This window comes from Elephas maximus, chromosome 2 (assembly GCF_024166365.1).
Source record: "Elephas maximus indicus isolate mEleMax1 chromosome 2, mEleMax1 primary haplotype, whole genome shotgun sequence".
NCBI lineage: Eukaryota > Metazoa > Chordata > Mammalia > Proboscidea > Elephantidae > Elephas > Elephas maximus.
In genome coordinates this window covers 36,713,461-36,735,241 of record NC_064820.1, presented here as the reverse complement: position 1 = coordinate 36,735,241, position 21,781 = coordinate 36,713,461, and the positions used below count along the sequence as shown (strand labels likewise).

The 21,781-nt window shown below is 44.1% G+C and overlaps 1 protein-coding gene across 3 annotated transcripts in view; it reads right to left on the bottom strand.

The window, feature by feature from the left end:
- PDZD2 (PDZ domain containing 2) overlaps positions 1-21,781 on the bottom strand; it is a 575,078-nt gene that overhangs the window by 466,898 nt on the left and 86,399 nt on the right. The window contains exon 1 of one of the 3 annotated variants that reach the window (XM_049861663.1): positions 2,885-3,217. The exons of 1 other annotated variant lie outside the window; for it this stretch is intronic. The gene's annotated coding sequence lies outside the window, so the exon portion shown is untranslated. Of the gene's footprint in view, positions 1-2,884; positions 3,218-21,781 lie in introns of those variants that run through there. One more of the 3 variants, XM_049861661.1, reaches the window with a different exon arrangement.

Genomic DNA, 21,781 nt, shown 5'->3' with positions numbered 1-21,781 from the left:
CAGTTTCCGCACAGTTCAAGTCCATGTCTGAGACGTCTTTCCTTTCTTCCTAGCCTGCTGCCACCTCTCAGCTCAGACCCTCATGACCTCTCCCCTCTCCCCATGTTATTACAGTAACCTTCTCACTAGGCTCCTCCCCTCTCATCTCTCTCCATTCCTAATTCTTTCTTCTAGAGACCAGATTGATCATCCTAAAACACATATCTGATCATGACAGTTCTTTGCTCAAATATGCCGAACATCCCCTTACCATCTACAAAACTAAGTTCTTCCAAGTCCTCAGTCCAGCCTTGTCTCCCGTGGCTCCCCTAAGGACCATATACTAACTCAGGGCCAACCTCTCAGCACATGCATCTTCTACCTACAACCTCCTCCACGAAGCCTTCCAAGTCTCCTCATTCAAAAGCGATTTCTTGTTTGGAACAGAGGAGAATGAAGAAAACCAAAGACACAAGAAAAATATCAGACCAAAGGACTAATGGACCACACAAACCACAGCTTCCTCCAGCCGGAGCCCAGAAGAACTAGATGGTGCCCAGCTACCACCACCAACCGCTTTGTACAGGGATCACAATAGAGGGTTCAGGCAAAAGCAGGAGAAAAATGTAGACCAAAATTCAAATTCACACAAAAAAAGACCAGACTAACTGCTCTGATAGAGACTGGAGGAACCCCCAAGACTATGGCCTCCAGACACCCTACAAACTCAGAACTGAAGCCACTTTTCCCAAAGTCTACCTTTTAGCCAAAGATTAGACAGGTCTATAAGGCAATCTAGTACAGGAGACCAAACAGGCAATACCTGCCCAAAAGCAAAGACATGAAGACACAAAGGGACAGGAAAGCTGGATGAATGGACACAGAAAACCCGGGATGGAAAGAGAAAGGGGAGAGTTCTGACACACTGTCAGGATTAAAACCAATGTCACAAAACAGTTTATATATAAATTTTTCAATGAGAAATTAACCTGCGCTGTAAACTTTCACCTAAAACACAATGAAATTTTAAAAAAGGGAAAAGATGATTTCTTGCTCTTTTATTCCCAGAAACGTTTTCTCTGGACCACTCTTCAGGGACTTTATTCATTCAATCATCCCTTCATCCAATAAATACAGGAACCTCCTACATGCCAGACACACACTGATTTGCATGCTAGCTCTCCGCATATTCATGTCAATTCTACCGCTAGACTGAAGCTCTGACTGCAGAGAGGGAGCCGCTTTTCTCTGCGTGCATCCTCGGGAAACTCCAAGCCCCTGTGCACAGCAAACCACACGTACTCCAAAAATAAAATGGTTGAACTGAAGAGGAATGATCATGTTTCCTTAAATAGTAAACTATCACAAATGCATGTAAAATCAGTTTCAATGATAGAGATTTAAAGTATAATTCAATATTTCTCCAAGACTGTACTAACTATGTCAATGGAGGTACATTTACATACTTTACATGATTCTGATTCTTCCTCTCCCAACACCTGCCCACCCACTCCTGTGCCCACAACACACAGATACACACACATGACTCTGTGGTTATTAGCAGGGCAGCAGTCCTTGGCCCATTCCAGTGGAAGAGGAACTGATGGAAGCCAGAACAGCCCCCTACAGCCAGAGGTGTGTTCTGAGACATTCTATTCTGTTCCCACAAGCAGCCCTCCTATACCAAACCTGCCAGCCTGCACCTGTTTGACCCCCACGCAGCAGTCAGGAAGCAGAAAAGCTGGCCCAGTAGACACAAGAGGCCCCCAAAATCACGTGCAGAGCAGGTTGGAGACCCCTAGAGAAGGAGCTGCAGTGCCCTGCAGGTCCAGTGGGGGGCTCTCCACAGGGCACATCCAGGGCACCAGTTTCTGCAGCCACACTCCGCCACCACCTCCAAGAGCCTCATCTTGATTTGTGAAGGGAAACGCATCCACCCAAGGGACCCCACCTCGGGCCAGGTGCAGTGGACAGTCACAGTTCTTCCCCCAACACTCCCCACCTCCAGTCTCCAGCGTAGCTCTGGAGCTCTGGAATGCCCTCGTGCCTGCCATTCCAGTCTCTGCGACCAGCCCCAGCCAGACCTCGTCCTCTTCACACTCGAGTGTCCCTTATCAAGGTCCCTGCACAGATCAAGGCTGCTGAGGACAGGCTTCTGGCAAACTCCAGACAGGGGCCCTCGACCCTACCTCTACTCAATCCAGCCTTGCGCTTTAATGAATTTTTCCAAGGAGGGAGGAAGACAAACAAGCAGCCCAAAGACCTAAACGCAAACCCTTTGGCGAGAGAAAGAGAGAGAGAGAGAGATCAGGTTTTAAGAGGAAATCAACTTCATAGGGAGAACAGGATTTCCCCACAGGTATGTTTCTCCATGTCCCCTGGCAGATGCAAACAACCACCCCAAAGATGTCCTTGCTCTCCCTGGCCCCGCGCCTCTTCCCCGGGTAGGGAGGGGGTGAGAGAGGAGGAACCGCGCTAGGACCGACCTCAAGGCAGTACCTGAGGCGGGAGCCCCAGAACGCGTTCCAGGCGGAGGAGGCGGCAGGAGACAGCTCAGGTACACGAGCCGGGGCGCGCGCCCGGCGTGGGCTCCCGGTCTTGCCCTGCGTGTCCCCAGCAGTGGGTTTCGGGTTGTCCCGCAACCCCGGCCCCGCTTTGTGTCGCCCTCCCCCTGCGGCCCCGCCCTTCCCGCCCCCGGCCGGATGCGAAGGAGTTCGCGCCGCCAAACGTGGGACCCCGCCTCGGCGCCCCCACCCACAGCTTTGCCCCGGCTGCAATTCCCGCACCCAGGTTTGCCACTAAACTTTCCCGGGAGCATACAATCCCGGGGGTGCCACCCCCCCACACACATATACCCTCCCGTCCCGGGCCCCGAGCCTCCGCTGCAGCTGGACGGTCGCATCACCTGCGCGCGGCTTCTCGGAGGCTCCCGCGTCCCTCGTGCGTCTCTACCGGGCGCCGCCCGTCGGGTCCCTGCGACGCTGCTGCCGCCGGTTTCGCCGCGGGTGCCGCCGCCGCTGCGCCTGCCAGGAGCTGCAGGGCTGCGGTGTTTCGGCAGCTTTGGGAGCCGCGACCCCCGGCACCTCGGCTCGGCCGCGGCTTCGCGGGTCCCGGCCGCCGCCGCCGCCGCCGCGCGCGTGCGCGCGTACCCCGCCCGGGCCAGCACGCACTACCGCTGGGAGTCCGCTCAGCGCCGGCTCTCCCCGCGGCGCAGTGCTGGGGCTCCACGGCTTCTCCAGGATGGGCGGGGATTCCCTCCCGCTGGTGGATTCGAGGGGCGGGAACTCCCTTCCCGGAGTGACAGGGACGGGGGGCGGGTATTCCCCTGCAGGAATGACAAGGTGGGCGGGGATTTCCCCAGCAAACCCCTCGGCGGGCAGGGCGTCCCTCCGGGGGAACCAGGAGCCCTGGCGCGCCGGCTTCAGAAATCTGGGGATCCTGGGAGGAAAGAATCAGAGAGGTGGCAGCTCAGAATTCCCGTGCACGCGGGGTTTGGGGCGCCGTCTAGGTGGAAGAGGGCAAGCTGGGGGACTGGTCTTGCAGTTGCCTTTGCATGGCACAGGAAAAAAAAAAAATGTCAATTGCCTTATAAAAGAATGGGGTGGAGAGGCCAAGGAAGATAGGAGAAGGGCTACCCACCCACCCAAGCCACCCTTGGCCTGGTCCTTGGGATGCCAAAGTTACTTCAGCACTCATGAGAGAATTTCAGGGAAACTCTTGGCACCTCAAACCAAAATAACCAAATCCGCTTGTCACCCAATAGATTCCAACAACCCCCTCTGTATTACAGAGTAGAACAGCTCCATAGCGTTTTTTGACTGTAATCTTTAGGGATGCCAAACCTTTCTTCCCTGATGTGGTAGGGTGAGTTCAAACCACAAACCTTTAGGTTAGTGAACCCATTGCCCTCCACTGGATTCCAACTCATAGCGACCCTATAGGACAGAATAGAACTGCCTCATAGAGTTTCCAAAGCTGGTAATCTTTATGAGGGATCCCTGGTGGTACAGTGGTTAAAGAGCTCCACAGGAGAAAGATGTGGCAGTCTGCTTCCTTAGAGATTAACTGGTAAAACCCAACCCGTTGCCATGGAGTCAGTTCCGACTCATAGTTTCCAAGGAGTGCCTGGTGGATTCGAACTGCCGACCTTTGGTTAGCAGCTGTAGCTCTTAACCACTACACCACCGGGGTCTTGGAAACCCTGTGGGGCAGTTCTACGAATTGACTCAATGGCAGTGGTTTGGGGTTGGAATCTTTACGGAAGCACAGTGCCACATTAGCAGCTGAGCACTTTAATGCCTGCACTGCCAGAGCTCCTGTATTTTGTTTGTTTGTTTAGAGGAGTGAAAACATTTTGCACCACCAGAGGACCTCTGGCACCTCACAGTTGCTTAATTCCTTCAGTTAAGCCCCCCTCAGACGGGAAATCCTCAAAACAAAGTCCCTATAGCCTAGGGTGGTAATTTTGGCCCATGGAACAGTCCCTGCTGAGTGGTGTTCAAGCTGAGGCCAGCCACCCTTGCTCAGCTCTGTGGGTCCTTCATTCCGGTCTTCTTTTAAGAAGACCTTCAAATATTTTTGGTTCTTTTTTTGTCATCCTTGTCACTCTGCCTACCACAGGGAGAGGATGATAAGAACATAATAGGGAGACTGCACAGCTCTGCAAATTAAGCTTCCTTAAGAGGAAAAAGCTGGCCTTTTTCAAGTGCTAGCAGATAAGAGTAAAAAAACATATGAAAAATTACAAAACCTGGGATAATGAATAGTTGAATAATGCTTTTGACATTTTCTGCAGAGCAGTAATTGGAAATCTTTGCTTTTGGGGGATGGGGATGGGGCGGAGCAGGGGAAGTCTGCAGCTTGGCCCAGCTGAGCAATAAGCTTCTGGTCTCCTAAAAGACCAGAGGGACATCAATCACCTGCACAGACGCGACAAAGCTGTCCCAGCCTCAGAGTCCAGGTGGTCCCAAGGCATTTCGAGATGGTATCTTCAGTAGGGGTTGGGGTGGGGAAGTACTTCAGTGCAGCTGTTGTTCTGCCTTTATAATTACCAGGCCATTAAGATCAATGCCCCCACGAGACCAAACTTCACATATTACAAGCTATGCGATCCCAGGCACCCAGACCTTCCCTTTTTATATCTGTATGACAAGAAAATACCTACCATGCAGGATGGTGGTTAATAGCAATCAGCCCAAGCCCATTGCTGTCCGGTAGATTCTGACTCATAGTGACCCTGTAGGATAGAGTAGAACTAGGAGCTCCTGGTGGATTCAAACTGCTGACATTTTGGTTAGCAGCTGTAGCTCTTAACCACTATGCCACCAGGATTTCCGTTAATAGTAATAAGATAGCTTATTCAGCATGGCAGGTAAAAAAAAAAAAAAGTTGCCGTTGAGTAGATTCCAATTCATAGTGACCCTATAGGACAGAGTAGAACTGCCCCATAGGGTTTCTAAGGCTGTACTTTTCATGGAAGCAGACTGCCACATCCTTCTCCCATGAAGCAGCAGGTGGGTTAGAACCACTAACCTTTTGGTTAGCAGCCGAGTGCTTAACCACTGAGCCATCAGAGCTCCTTGCGTGGACTCTAGGGGGTTTTAAGTGAAATGGTAACAACTCATATCTTGAAAAATATCACCGATTAGAAACCCTTCTAAATAAACAGGACTGGTGGTTTCTGTTTGTTTCACAGTCTCGTTCCATCTCCCACCTCACTCTCCCAGGCACCTGAGTCTGAAAGGACAACCCTCTCTTCTCCGCCTCTGTCCTAGTGTTTAGCACATGCCTGCCTCCTTCAAGGAAACCCTGGTGGCGTAGTGGTTAAGTGGTTAAGAGCAAAATGTCTGCAGTTCGAATCCACCAGGTGCTCCTTGGAAACCCTATGGGGCATTTCTACTCTGTCCTATAGAGTCCCTATGAGTCGGAATCAACTCAGCGGTAACGGGTTTGGTTTTTGGTTTTGCCTTCTTCAACAGTCATTTAAAGTTTCCTGAATCAATGAATATGCAAATAAACTTATCACTTAAACCTTGCCGATATTTCTTACCCACCCTGCCCCCAACTTCCTCACTCCAAATCTGTGTTCCTAACCTGTGGATTCTGTTTCCTCTGCCAGAACGGCCTTCTTCCCTTCCTGTGTCTGCTGAAATCCTACAGAGTGAAAACACATGAAAAGTCCAGAGTTAAATGTGTCCTCTTCTGGGAAGGCTTCTCTGTACCCTGGCATTAGCATCAGGTCTCCTCTCCCTCCTTAGCCTCCGCAACAGTAGCACTGTCTGCACCTTGCTGTTATAACCCTTGTCCTATTGTCTTAAATTGTAGGAGTCATAGCGATCTTCATTTCCACCCACCTAGCCCCAGCTTGTGAGTTCCTGGAGGTAAGAGAACTTAGACCTCACTAGTGAGTTCCTGGAGGTAAGAGAACTTAGACCTCACTAGTGTGTACACAAGGCCTAGTATGGCATAGTGTCTGACCCAATGACAATTCAATAAATACTTGCTGTATTGAAGTATGTGTATGTATCTATAGGAAACCCTGGTGTTGTAGTGGTTAAGAGCTATAGCTGCTGGCCAAAAGGTCAGCAGTTCAAATTCACCAGGCACTCCTTGGAAACCTCATGGGGCAGTTTTTCTCTGTCCTATAGGGTGACTATGAGTCGGAATCGACTCGATGGCAATGGGTATGTATATATAATGGGTATTATATACATGTTATATACGTTAGATAGTAAAAACCAACGTCGTAGGCATCGAGTCGATTCTGACTCATAGTGACCTTATAGGACGGAGTAAAACTGCCCCATAGAGTTTCCAAGGAGCAGCTGGTGGATTCCAATAGCCAACATTTTGGTTAGCATATATATTATCTGATATGCGAACCTTGGTGGCACCGTGGTTAAGAGCGACAGCTGCTAACTGAAGGACAGTGGTTCAAACCCACCAGCTGCACCATGGGAGAAAGATGTGGCTATCTGCTTCTGTAAAGATTACAGCCTTGGAAGCCCTATGGGACAGTTATGGGGTTGTTATGAGTCAGAATTCGATTCAACAGCAATGGATATTTTGTGGTTACGCATATATACTAACCAGTTGCCATCCAGTCTATTCAGAGTAGAACTGTGGCCCACAGGGTTTTCAATGGCTGTGAGCTTTCAGAAGCAGATCACCAGGCCTGTCTTCCAAATTGCCTCTGGGTAGATTCAAAACAGCAACTTTTCATTTAGCAGCCGAGCGCTTAGGTGTTTGCACAACCCAGAGACTCCTACACATATGTGATAATTTTGTGTGCCATAGAGTCGATTCCAACTCATAGCAACCCTATAAGACAGAGTAGAACTGCCCCACAGGGTTTCCTAGGCTCTTTACAAGAGCAGATTGCCAGGTCTTTTCTCCTGCAGAGCCACCAGTGGGTTCAAATCTCCGACCTTTCAGTCAGCAGCCAAGTGCTTAACCATCATGTCACTAGGGCTCGTCATACGTATATAGCCTTGTGTGTAGATGAATATGTATGTATGTATATGTAATATTTTATTATCTGTCTCCTTCAGAAAGGGCTCTGTTCATCTGCTTAAAATACTTCCAGTTTCAATCACTTGTCACCCAATATTTTTCGGATTTTTTTTGGCAACTTCTTGCTTACTAATAATAGCTCACCTCTGGAGGGGTCAGTCGAATGCATGGAAATTTTGTTTTGCCCTTGCAGTCGTGTCATTTTAGAAAGCTCCTAACTGAGGACATTTATTTTCTAGTCTTTGAAGATCAAAATGTAAGTCCTTTCTACCCCCTTGTCAAATATTTAGTCACAGATTAGCAATTCTTCCCGCGTTGCCATTTTAATTTATTACTCATAATATACATGACATGACGGAAGAAGTTGTATATAGAAAACTTAAGCCTTAGGACAGAAACCCTGGTGGCATAGTGGTTAAGAGCTACAGCTGCTAACCAAAAGGTTGGCAGTTCGAATCCACCAGGCGCTCCTTGGAAACCCTATGAGGCAGTTTTACCCCATCATATAGGGTCGCTCTGAATCAGAGTCGACTCTATGGCAATGGGTTTGGTCTGGTGTTTGATTTAAGGAACAAGGAAAGATTAAAATAATGAACTAAGAAAAAAATGTATTATCGTGAGCCACACTCTGTCAGTGGTAAAATACTGTAGTGTACTTTAGGCGTACTAGCTTCTCAAGGACTGCATGGTACTCCCATGGACCGCAGGGACGGTTTCCTTACCTACCTCTGAGCTTTCCCCGTTGATTCTACCCTGAAGGTGAAATTACCCTTCAGGAAGGTGGAACTAAAACTGGAAGTTTCATTACCAACTCAAACAAAATCTTCAAAAGACTCCTTTCCATCTCTCCTCCTCAGCTCTCTTCCCGATAAGCTTCCAGGGAGGAGGAAAAGGAGCTTTGGTCAACAACTGGCTTAATCCCTTTCCCTCCCAGCCTCTGTGGATTCATTTTATCTCCAAAACAGATTTGAACTTCCTGTTTACTCAGCTAATTACCCTCCTTTCTTTCTTCTGCAAATTCCTGGCCACTAAATCTTCCATCCATGACCTCACATCAGAATGAGCCATCACTTGGCCAAGGAAGGGCTTAAAAAGAACAAATAAGTAACAATGACAGTAAAACATTAATTCGGTGGATCCTAATCTGAAATGTGCTTGAGGATTACCAGGAGACTTTGAAAATTCAGATACGCAGGCCTCACCCCATTAAGGACCCCATCTGTGGGGTCTGTGGGGGGCCCAGATTCTGCATTTTTAACCAGCACCTTAGTGATTGTGATTCGGGTGGTCCACAGTGTACCTGGAGACACATTTAAGTAACTTGGGGAAATGGCTAAGTGGAGTAACTAACGGAATCCCTGGTGGCACAAACAATTAAGCGATCAACTACTAGCCAAAAGGTTGGGAGTTTGAACCCACCCCCGGAAGCACTTTGGAAGACAGCCTAGAGATCTCTATGGAACAGTTCCACCCTTCACACACAAGGTCGCCATGAGTCAGAATTGACTCAAGGACAACTAACAACAGCAGAATAACTAAAAAAAAAAAAGGGGGTGAGTGTCCGAATTGGATCACATTACAGTATTTGGTCATAGTAGTGATAGAGTTTATTTTACACCTTAATGAAAAATTTGTGATATTTCTTCCGCCTCAGACCAGATACGTTATTAACAAATACACAAAATGGATCTGTATTTGATGCATCCTGCTTTAAAATATATGTTTATGAAAGATGGTTTAAATACTTCTCATCCTATGTATATTGAAAATGACAAGTCACTGTGTCCATGAGCATGACACTAGATTTTATGCAAATGTGTTTTGTTGCTGTTTTCAGCATTGTATAATATTACCACACATGCAGAATGTGTCATTTTCTCCTGCAGTCCTCCATCCAGAATACACTACCTCTCATTCTATTTATTTAGGCTCCTAAGCCAATCCATTACTTCATACCTTTAACTCTCAGCCTTCCATATATACTATGGAAGCATTGGTTGCCAGGGTAATTTTTTATACAATTATTCACAGAAAATATGAATTATACACTAGCAAGTATGACTAGGTATTAAATTCTGAAATTTATGTAGTTGATTTGGGCAAGGGGGGGTGTCTTACTCATCTAGTGCTGCTATAACAGAAATACCACAAGTGGATGGCGTTAACAAAGAGAAATTTATTTTCTCACAGTCTAGTAGGCTAGAAGTCCAAATTCAGGGCGTCAGCTCCAGGGGAAGACTTTCTCTTTCTGTTGGCTCTGGAGGAAGGTCCTTCTCGTTAATCTTCCCTGGACTAGGAGCTTCTCTGAGCAGAAACCCCAAAGGATTCACTCTGCTCCTGGTGCATCTTTCTTGGTGATATGAGGTTCCCATCTCTCTGCTTGCTTCCCTTTCCTTTTTATCCCTTGTAAGATAAAAGGTGGTGCAGGCCACACCCCAGGGAAACTCCCTTTACATTGGATCAGGGATATGACCTTAGTAAGGGTGTTACAATCCCACCCTAATCCTCTTTAACGTAAAATTACAATCACAAAATGGAGGACAACCACGCAATACTGGGAATCATGGCCCAGCCAAACTGATATACACATTTTTGGGAGGACATAATTCAATCCATGACAGGGGTCAGTACTGGTTGAGTGGTAAAATTCACCTCTTCCATGTGGGAGACTTGGGTTCAATTCCCAGCCAGTGTACTTTATGGGCAGCCACCACCTGTCTCTCAGTGGTGGAGGTGTGTATGTTGCTATGATGCTGAACAGGTTTCAGCAGAGCTTCCAGACTAAGATGGATTAGGAGAAAGACCTTGTGATCTACTTCTGAAAAGCCTGTCAGTGAAAACCGTATGGAGCATAATGGGCTGATCCACAACCAGTCACGGGGATAGCGCTGGTCCGGGCATCTTTTCCTTTAGTTGTGCTTGGGGTCACCATAAGTCAGAGGCTGATTCAACAGCAGTTAACAACAACATAGATGATTTAATAATTCCGTCCAGTGCTAGATTATCCTTACATGTTAGAGGACCAGCAAAACATGGCTACTAAAAAAAGAGAGAGAGAGGTTCAGCTTTGATTAACATAACCAGTACTCTGCAATAAGCAAATATAAAGGGAAGCTATTTTAGTTCCCCACCATTCTTCTGTCAGTTTGTCATACTGTGGGGGCTTACGTGCTGCTGAGATGCTGGAAGCTATGCCATCAGTATTTTAAATGCCAGCAGGGTCATCCATGGTGGACAGGTTTCAGCAAGGCTTCCAAACTGAAACAGACTAGGAAGAAGGACCTGGCAGTCCACTTCCGAAAAAAATTGGCCATTGTATACCTTAAGAATAGCAGCAGAACATTGTCTGAGATAGTGCCAGAAGATGAGCCCCTTAGTTTGGAAGGCGCTCAAAATATGACTGAGGAAGAGCTGCCTATTCAAAGCAGAGTTGACCTTAATGACATAGATGGAGTAAAGCTTTAAGGACCTTCGTTTGCTGATGTGGCGTGACTCAAAATAATAAGAAACAGCTGAAAACACCCATTAATAATTGGAAGGTAGAATGTACTATGTATGTACCTAGGAAAATGGAGAGTCATCAAAAATAAAATGGAATGCATAAACATCAATATCCTAGGCATTAGTCACCTGAAATGGACTGATACTGGCCATTTTCAGTCGGACAATCATATGGTCTGCTATGCCAGGAATGGACAAATTGAAGAGGAGTGGCATCACATTCATCTTCAAAAAGAACATTTCAAGATCTATCTTGAAGTACAAAACTATCCTTGACAGGATAATATCCATACACCTACAAAGAAAACCAGTTAATATGACTATTGTTCAAATTTATGCACCAACCACTAAGGTGAAAGATGAAGAAATTGAAGATTTATACCAGCTTCTGCAGGCTGAAATTGAACAAACATGCAGTCAAAGTGCATTGATAATTACTGGTGATTAGAATGTGAAAGTTGGAAACAAAAAAGAATCTGTCATTGAAAATATGGCCTTGGTGATAGAAACTACGCCAGAGATGCCATGATAGAATTTTGCAAGACCAACAACTTCATTGCAAATATCTTTTTTCAACAACACGAATGGCAACTATACATGTGGACCTTGTCAGATGGAATACACAGGAATCAAATCGACTACATCTGTGGAGACTATGGAAAGGCTCAATATCATCAGTCAGAACAAGGCCAAGGGCCGGAGGCAGAACAGACCATTGCTCATATGCAAGTTCAAGTTGAAACTGAAGAAAACTCAAATGAGTTCACGAGAGCCAAAATATGACCTTGAGTATCTCTCACCTGAATTTAGAGACCACCTCAAGAACAGATTCGATGCATTGAACACTAATGACAGAAGATCAGACAAGTTGTGGAATGACATCAAGGACATCATACATGAAGAAAGCAAAAGGTCATTGAAAAGACAGAAGAAAAAAAAAAAAGACCAAAATGAATGCCAGGAGAGACTCTTAAACTTGCTCTTGAACTTAGAGTAGCTAAAGTGAATGGAAGAAATGATGAAGTAAAAGAACTGAACAGAAGATTTCAAAGAGTGTCTCGACAAGACAAAGTATTATAATGAAATGTGCAAAGATCTGGAGTTAGAACACCAAAAGGGAAGAACATGCTAAAAAAACTGAAGAAAAAATTCAAGCCTCGAGTTGCAACATTGAAGGATTCTGCAGGGAAAATGTTAACCGATGCAAGAAGCATCAAAAGAAGATGGAAGGGATACACAGAGTCATTGTGCCAAAGAGAATTTGTCAGTGTTGAATCATGTTAAAACCAAACCCACTGCTGTTGAGTCGATTCCGCCTCCTAGAGACCCTATAAGACAGAGTAGAACTGCCCCATAGGGTTTCCAAGGAGCGCCTGGTGGATTCAAACTGCCGACCTTTTGGTTAGCAGCCATAGCACTTAACCACTACACCACCAGGGTTTCCAGGTTGAATCATTTTAGGAGGTAGCGTATTATCAAGAACTGATAGTCTTGAAGGAAGAAGTCCAAGTTGCGCTGAGGGCGTTGGTGAAAAACAAGGCTTCAGGAATTGACAGAATACGAAAGGAGATATTTCAACAAATGGATGCAGCACTGGAAGTGCTCACTTGTCTACACCAAGAAATTTGGAGGACAGCTGTGTGGCTAACTGATTGGAAGAGATCCATGTTTATGCCTATTCCAAAGAACGGTGATCTGACAGAATGCAGAAATTATCGAACAATATCATTAATATCACACAGAAGTAAAATATTGCTGAAGATCATTCAAAAGCAGTTGCAGCAGTGCATCAGTGAGGAACTCCCAGGAATTCAAGCCAGATTCAGAAGAGGACCTGGAAGGAAGGATAGCATTGCTGATGTCAAATGGATCTTGGCTGAAAGTAGAAAACACCAGAAAGATGTTTACCTGTGTTTTATTGACTATGCTAAGATATTCGACTGTGTGAATCATAACAAATTATGGATAACATTGCAAAGAATAGGAATTCTGGAACATGTAATTGTGCTCATGAGGAACCTGTACTTAGACCAAGGGGCAGTCTTTCAAACAGAGCAAGGTGATACTGTGTGGTTTAAAGTCAGGAAAGGTGTGGGTCAGGGCTGTATTCTTTCACCATACCTATTCAATCTGTATGCTGAGCAAATAATCTGAGAAGCTGGACTACATGAAGAATGGGGCATCAGGATTGGAGGAAGACTCATTAACAACCCGTGATATGCAGATGATACAGCCTTGTGTGCTGAAAGTGAAGAGGACTTGAAGCACTTACTGATAAAGATCAAAGACTACAGCCATCAGTATGGATTACACCTCAACATACAGAAAACAAAAATCCTTACAACTGGATCAATAAGCAACATCATAATAAACAAAGAAAATACTGAAGTTATCAAGAATTTCAGTTTACTTGGATCCACAGTCAACATCCACGGAAGCAACAGTCAAGAAATCAAAAGACATATTGCATTGGGCAAATCAGCTCCAAGAGACCTCTTTCAAGTGTTAAAAAGCAAAGATGTCACTCTGAGGACTAAGGTGCGCCTGATCCAAGCCGTAGTATTTTCCATTGCCTCATATTCACGCAAAACCTGGACAATGAATAAGGAAGACCAAAGAATTGATGCCTTTCAATTATGCTGTTAGTGAAGAATATTGAATATACCACGCACTACTGGAAGCATGAACAGACTTGTTTTGGAAGAAGTACAGTCAGAATGCTCCTTAGAAGCAAGGATGGTGAGACTTCGTCTCATGTACTTCGGACGTGTTATCAGGAGGAACCAGTCCCTGGAGAAGGACATCATGCTTGGTAAAGTAGATCAGCAAAAAAGAGGAAGACCCTCAAAGCGGATTGACGCAGTGGCTGCAACAGTGGGCTCAAGCATAACAACTGTGAGGACGGCGCAGGACCAGTCAGTGTTTCATTCTGTTGTACATAGGGTTGCTATGAGTCGGAACCAACTTAACAGCACCTAACAGAGCACACACACACACACACACGCGCACACACATTTTAGTTGCACAAACTCATAGGTTTTGTTTTATAGTGGCCATTGTCTTTATTTTGAATTACACAAAGCCCTTGAATCTTCTTGGGACTCAGGGCTCCTATCACATTGGCACAGTTGTGAAAGATACCTTCCCCCCAAAGTTGGGAAGCATATGCCCTTTTCCACCCCCCACAAGGGACCATGTTGCCATTCAGTCAAATCACCATTTGTATCCAAATTTGTAGACTACGTTAGGCCTTTCTCCTAACTTCCTCATTTTGTGCACAAATTCTCATTTCTAACTCCTATCTCCCCTGCCGATTATTCTCCTAGGCCTGTTCCGCACTGCTTATTTAATTAATTAAGGAAAGGCATCACTTTAAGTGATATGCTATTTTTACTCCTTCATCAGATACTCCTACTTCAGGATATCTTCATTTAATAATATCCAAAGAAAATAATTACAAAAACAAATAGACTGCCAGTATATCTATTCTGTTTTCTTTTGGTTTTATTTTTCTAATTTTACTTCTTCACTTCGTTGTGTCTTTTGCCAATCTTAGCATCTGTCATTCTGGCAGAGCGAAAATGAACATGGGAAAAGAAGTCAGCTAAATCACGCTTAGCCTAAAAGGCAAGAGCAAGCAAGCGCTGTGTTGTGTTACCAATCGCGGTAACACAGTAGAGTGTGGGGTAACCTCAGGCAAGTTTCCCTAAAATGGGCATAATACTTCTCTCCTCAAAGGGTAAAAAAAAAAAAATTTTTTTTTTTTTTCAAAGGGTCTCATTTGGAGCCCTGGTGGCACAGTGGTTAAGAGCTCAGTTGGTAACCAAAAGGCTGGCAGTTCGAACCTACCAGCCACTCCTTGGAAACTCTGTGGGACAGTTCTACTCTGTCCTGTAGGGTCGCTATGAGTCGACTCGACGGCAACGGGTTTGTTTTTTTTGGTAAAGGCCTCTCTAGGACCTGGAGTACCCAGTGAGATTATAGATGTGAAAGTACTTCGCAAGCAAATTTAAAGGTCTCTTCAAATCAGAGGAGGCGAGTGTAATTGCTCTTTGTTTGGCTTTTTCAGCTTGTCATAAAATGCACATGGATAAGATGATTTAATTTCTTCCCAGTAGACAGCGAAAATTACCAAGGGGGGTTGATAATTCATGGTTAGCAACATATTTGGATGATGTATGAATTAGGCAAACAAAACAAATGCATTTTGCATCTCTGATGCATTCGAGACCTCTAGTCAATGACATCTCCAGGAAGAAGAACCTTCGAAGAAATGCTAAGGCAAACTTGAAGAAGCCAGATTTAATGAAAACACAGTCATTATATATTTGAAAATATGTAAAAAACAAAGAAAAAAAAAAAAAACAGTTGCCATCGATTTGATTCCAAGTCACAGTGACCCCATGTGTGTCAGAGTAAAACTGTGCTCCATAGGGTTTTTGATGGCTGATTTAAGTAGAACACCAGGCCTTTCTTCTGAGGTGCCTCTGGGTGGATTCGAACTTCCAACCTTTCGGTTAGCAGCCGAGTGAGTTAACCATTTGCACCACCCAGGGACTCTGAATATATGTAAGAACATCTTATTTTTGTTTGGTTTAGCACATGCTGACAGCAATCTATTTTTCTTAATGCCAATCTCAGTTGGTTTCCAGTTTGGCTACTTATCCAAAAGAGCCCCAGAGATTGTGCTCATGGCTGGGCCTTTACTGAAGTCACAGAGTCCCTCTTTTTTTCTGGTTAATAGAATGATGTTTTAAAAATGTTTAAATGCCAGTTTTCTCTATTTGTTAATTTTTTTATGAATCATCTTTTTTGCTCTACTGTGTTCTTATCGACAAAGCACATAACCCAAACTCTTTTTAAATGCATAGTTTACTACTATAAGTTAGATAACCAGCCCACCTGGGAATAAAGAGAGAGGAAACAGAAGAATGGAGGCCAAACCTGAATGCCAAGATTGAGGAATTGCACAGCCAAAAGAAAACACCTTAGGACCCCCTTGCCCAGCTTGGTTCTCTGACTCCTCTAGAAGTGCTCTTGATGGGAGATGGTACACACTTTCCAAAGGTAATGGAGAAAGACCCTGAAGGATCAGGTGACATCTCTCTCTGCCCTTCATTCCGACAGTGTTAATTCTACGTGTTGCCTAACATACAATGCCTGGTTTTCACAGTCGAGATGACATGTCTCAGGATTATGGGCTCTGAAGCTAAAAAGACTGACTTCAAGGACTGGGGTCGTCCGTGTTCTCTTGTCAGTGAGGGTTGCTCACATATCTCTTTTATCCCCCACTAGAGGAAATATTCTCCAACGAAGTCAGCGGACTTATGAATTAATTCCTTATGATAAATTTCAAATGCTCCTTAAAGGATGATGTTTTCCTTATTAAAGTCTTTTGAGATATGTACCATCAGTCAGAATGTCACGGGGCTTATCAATATTGTATCTGCAGCATGAATTTACATGAAAGTACTGTTAGAGATCAAAAAAGTTCACAGAAATGCAGTAACGCAGAATCAGATACCCCTTTCCCAAACTTTGCTTTATTGTACATGCATAAATATTTTTTCATTTTTTTAATTGCGATAATATATATTTACCGTAACATTAAATTTTACCATTTTAATCATTTTTCAGTGTACGATTCAGTGTCATTAAGTGCATTCACAAAGTTAATCAGTTGCCATCACGTTGACCCCAACTCACGGCGACCCCATGTGCATCTGAGTAGAACTGTGTTCGATGGGGTTTTCAATGGCCCAGTTATTGAAAGTAGATTGCTAGCCCTTTCTTCCTATTGTACACAATTTTTTTTTTTTCTAACAAGGGCTCACAATATACTCCAAAACTGAATCTTTTTTTTTCCTCAATTATGAATTGATGAACTTTTATCTGAAACCAAAGTGCATGGACAAAGTATTATGAAATGTGCAAAGACCTGCGTATTACAGTTCTTTGCTGCCCCAGGACTAGGGTGAGGCAGGCAAGAGAGGCGCCAAGGACACAAAATTGAACATGATAGGCACTGGCTATCGGGATTGTGTAAGTGCTGAGTCATCCATTTGCCTGACCTTCAGAGTGAGTACCATCTTAAATTTTGCGCCCTCGGCGTCTCTCCCACCACTTGTCTTCCATTTTGAATTGGACAATCATATGTTCTATTTTGCCAGGAATGACAAATTGAAGAGGAATGGCATCACATTCATCATCAAAAAGAACATTTCAAGATCTATCCTGAAGTACAATGCTATCAGTGATAGGATAATATCCATACAATTAAAAGAAAGAAATACTACTATTATTCAAATTTCCGCATCAAACACTAAAGTCAAACATGAAGAAATTGAAGATTTTTACCAACTTCTGCAGTCTGAAATTGATCAAACATGCAATCAAGATGCATTGATAATTATTGGTGATTGGAAAGTGAAAATTAGAAACGAAGAAGAATCAACAGTTGGAAAACATGGCGTTGGTGATAGAAACAATGCCAGAGATCACATGATAGAATATTGCAAGACCAATGACCTATTCTTTGAAAACATCTTTTTTCAACAACATTAAGTGACTATACACATAGACCTTGCCAGATGGAATACACAAGAATCAAATTGACTACTTCTGTGGAAAAAGACAATGGAAAAAGCTCAATACCATCAGCTAGGGGCTGACTGTGGAACGGATCAATTGGTTATATGCAAGTTCAAGTTAAAGCTGAAGAAAATTAGAGCAAGTCCACAAGAGCAAAAATACGATCTTGAGTATATCCCACCTGAATTTAGAGACCACTTCAAGAACAGATTTGATACATTGAGCACTAATGACTGAAGACCAGACAAGTTGTGGGACAACATCAAGCATATTACACACAAAGAAAGCAAAAGGTCATTAAAAAAGCAGGAAAGAAAAAAAAAGACCAAAATAGTTGTCAGAAGAGATTCTGAAACTTGCTCTTGAACATAGAGCAGCTACAATGAATGGAAACGATGAAGTAATAGAGCTGAAGAGAAATTTTCAAAGGGTGGCTCGAGAAGACAAAGTATTATGAAATGTGCAAAGACCTAGAGTTAGAAAACCAAAGGAAAAGAATACATACAGCATTTCACAAGCTGAAAGAAATGAAGAAAAAAAATCAAGGTTTGTGTTGCAACGTTGAAGGATTCTATGGGCAAAATAATGAATGATGCAGGAAGCATCAAAAGAAAATGGAAGGAATCCACAGAGTCACTGTACCAAGAAGAATTGGTCGACATTCAACCATTTCAGGAGGTAATATATGGTCAAGAACCAATGGCGTTGGAGGAAGAAGTCCAAGTTGCAATGAAGGCATTGGTGAAAAACAAGGCTCCAGGATTTGACAGAATACCGACTGAGATGATTCAACAAATGGGTGCAACACTGTACTGCTCACTTGTTTATGCCAAAAAATTTGGAGAACATCTATGTGGCTGACCAGCTGGAATAGATCCATATTTGTGCCCATTCCAAAGAAAAGCGATCCAACAAAATGAAGAAAATATTGAACAATGTCATTAATATCACACACAAACAAAATTTGGCTGAAGATCATTCAAAAGCAGTTGCAGTAGTGCATCAAGCTGGAACTGCCAGAAATTCAAGCAGATTCAGAAGAGGGCATGGAACAAGGGATATCATTGCTGACATCAGATGGATCATGGCTGAAAGCAGAGAATACCAGAAAGATGTTTACCTGTGTTTTATTGACTATGCAAAGGCATTCAATTGTGAGGATCATAACAAATTATGGATAACATTTTGAAGAATAAGAATTCCAGAACCCTTCATTGTGCTGATGAGGAACCTGTACATAGACCAAGAGGCAGCTGTTCAAACAGAACAAGAGGATACTGCATGATTTAAAATCAGAAAAGGCATGCATCAGAGTTGTATCCTTTCACCATGCTTACTCAATCTGTATGCTGAACAAAAAATCCCAGAAGCTGGACTATATGAAGAAGAATGTGGCATCAGGGCTGGAGGAAGACTCATTAACAACCTATGATATGCAGATGACATTACTTTTCTTGGTGAAAGTGAAGAGCACTTGAAACACTTACTGAGGAACATCAAAGACTATAGCCTTCAGTATGGATTACACCTCAACATAAAACAAAAATCCTCACAACTGGACCAATAAGCAACATCATGATAAATGGAGAAAAGATTGAAGTTATCAAGGATTTCATTTTACTTGGATCCACTATCAATGCCCATGGAAGCAGCAGTCAAGAAACCAAATGACATATAGTGTTGGGCAAATCTGCTGCAAAAGACCTCTTGAAAGTGTTAAAAAGCAAAGAGGTCACTTTGAAGACTAAGGTGGGCCTGATCCAAGCCATGATATTTTCAATCTCCTCATATGCATGTGAAAGCTGACCAATGAATAAGAAAGACCAAAGAAGAATTGATGCCTTTGAATTATGGTGTTGGAGAAGAATATATCATGGACTACCAGAAGAATGAACAGATCTGTCTTGAGAGAAGTATACCCAGGATGCTCCTTAGAAGCGAGAATGGTGAGACTTCATCTTATGTACTTCAGACATGATGTCGGGAGAGACGAGTCTTTGGAGAAGAACATCATGACTTCTCCATGATGTAAAGTAGAGAGTCAGCTAAAAAGCAGAAGACCTTCGATGAGGTGGATTGACACAGTGGTTGCAATGATTGCAGAGGTGATATTGGGCAAGCCAGGCCCAGACTCCAAGCCCGATAACAAAATGCTTCAGCTACCTGCTCTGCAGACCTCCCTGCAGGAATGGCCACACACATGCTGCCAATCACAACTGTCAACACCTTGCAGACGATTAGGGCAGGTGGGCCTGGCACCACACTATATCCATACTTTCTATTTTCCATACTTCAACTGAATCCTGGTAGGCTTCAATATTCATCATCCCCCAAGAGATGTTGGAGACTGTAAAATGGTGGCTTCTGACCATAATTTCAGGGGGAGGAGAGAGAATCAGAATCAGCATTAGCCAAAAGCTGACTCCCATGAAGTAGAGATCAGACATACTTCCACTCTCTAATCTTTTTACCAATTCTGACGCCAGCCATCCCTCTCAGGAAACTCTCTACTTCTCTGCTGAGTTCTGTAATTTGTGCAATGGCAACAGAACTCACAGACCATATTCACAATTATGGGTTTATTAGGGAAGTAACAGGTTACAATTCAGCATCAGGATCAACTTGAAGGTAACAGGATATTCAGGATACAATTCTTCCATCAAGACACCTTCTTCTTGGCTGTGCCTACAGGCAAGCCTCTGCTGCCTGGCCATCCTTGGCCTCTTCCCTGCTAGGCCAAGTGTTACAGCTTTTTAGCTCACTGATAAGTGCCCAGAGGCACCCCACTCTGCCAGAAAGCCTCCTGTCCAAAGGCCCTTAGCTCTCTCACTCTATGGGTCGGCAAGCCCCTTTAGCTCCACCTTGCTCTGTAGGCCGGGAAACCTGCCACACCATCTCGTGTCTGTCTTCTGGTTCCACTGCCAGTATTTCTCTGTCACTGGACTCTTCCGTGCTTGCTACCATTTCTCACTATCTTGCACCATATCCAATGTTATGGTTCGCCCTGTCTCCTGGGTCTAGGAGGTTCTCATCGCAGGGACCCTGGGTCCAAGGGACACCCTCCGCTCCTAGCTCTTCTTCTTGATGGTAGTAAGGTCCCCCCAGTCTCTAGGATTGGCTATTTTTAAGCCTAGTAGACTGGCAAAGCTGACCAATCGCCTACAAGGTTTCCATGCACTTTATTTGCATTAGCAACCTGTCCAATCCCCACAAGGTTTCATATACCTTATTTGCATAATGCCACTCAACCATTTTGTGGGAGTTACAAGAATTTCATTTTACTCGGATCCACAATCAACACCTATGGAAGCAGCAGTCAAGAAATCAAACAACATATTACATTGGGCAAATCTGCTGCAAAAGACCTCTTTAAAGTGTTGAAAAGCAAAGATGTCACTTTGAGGACTAAGGTGCACCTGACCCATGCCATGATATTTTCAATTGCCTCACATGCATGCAAAAGCTGAACAATGAAAAAGGAAGACTGAAGAAGAATTGATGCCTTTGAATTATGGTGTTGGGAAGAATATTGAATATACCATGAACTGCCAGAAGAACGAACAAATCTGTCTTGGAAGAAGTACAGCCAGAACGCTCCTTAGAAGCAAGGATCGCGAGACTTTGCCTCATGTACTTTGGACATGATATCAGGAGGCAGCAGTCCCTGGAGAAAGACATCGTGCTTGGTAGAGGGTCAGAGAAAAAGAGGAAGGCCCTCAATGAGATGGATTGACACAGTTGCTGCAACAACGGGCTCAAACATAGCAATGATCGTGAGGATGGCACAGGACCAGGCAGTGTTTCATTCTGTTGCATATACAGGTTCTCTATGAGTAAGAACTGACTTGATGGCACCCAACAACAACAACAAGACTATGGCTAAAAAAGCCATATAAAAGTGATTCATGAGGCTACAGAGACTTAAATCATAGGGCCTTCCTTCTCTCTTTCATTGGAATATGCCCAGTGTAAGCTTTTTGTTACCCCCAGTTGCCATACTCTTATCCCCATAATACTCTTCCTCAATTCTGATGCGCTTTCCTTCTCCTGCACTGCCTCTCAAACCATTCTCCAACTAGAACTCCCACTCCACAATCAACAAGTATCTCCATTTCCTTAACCTCTTCTCAGAATATTCCTCTCCACCTCCAGACTTCTACCCTCCTCTGAAGACACAGCTTCCCCTGCAGCTCACTTC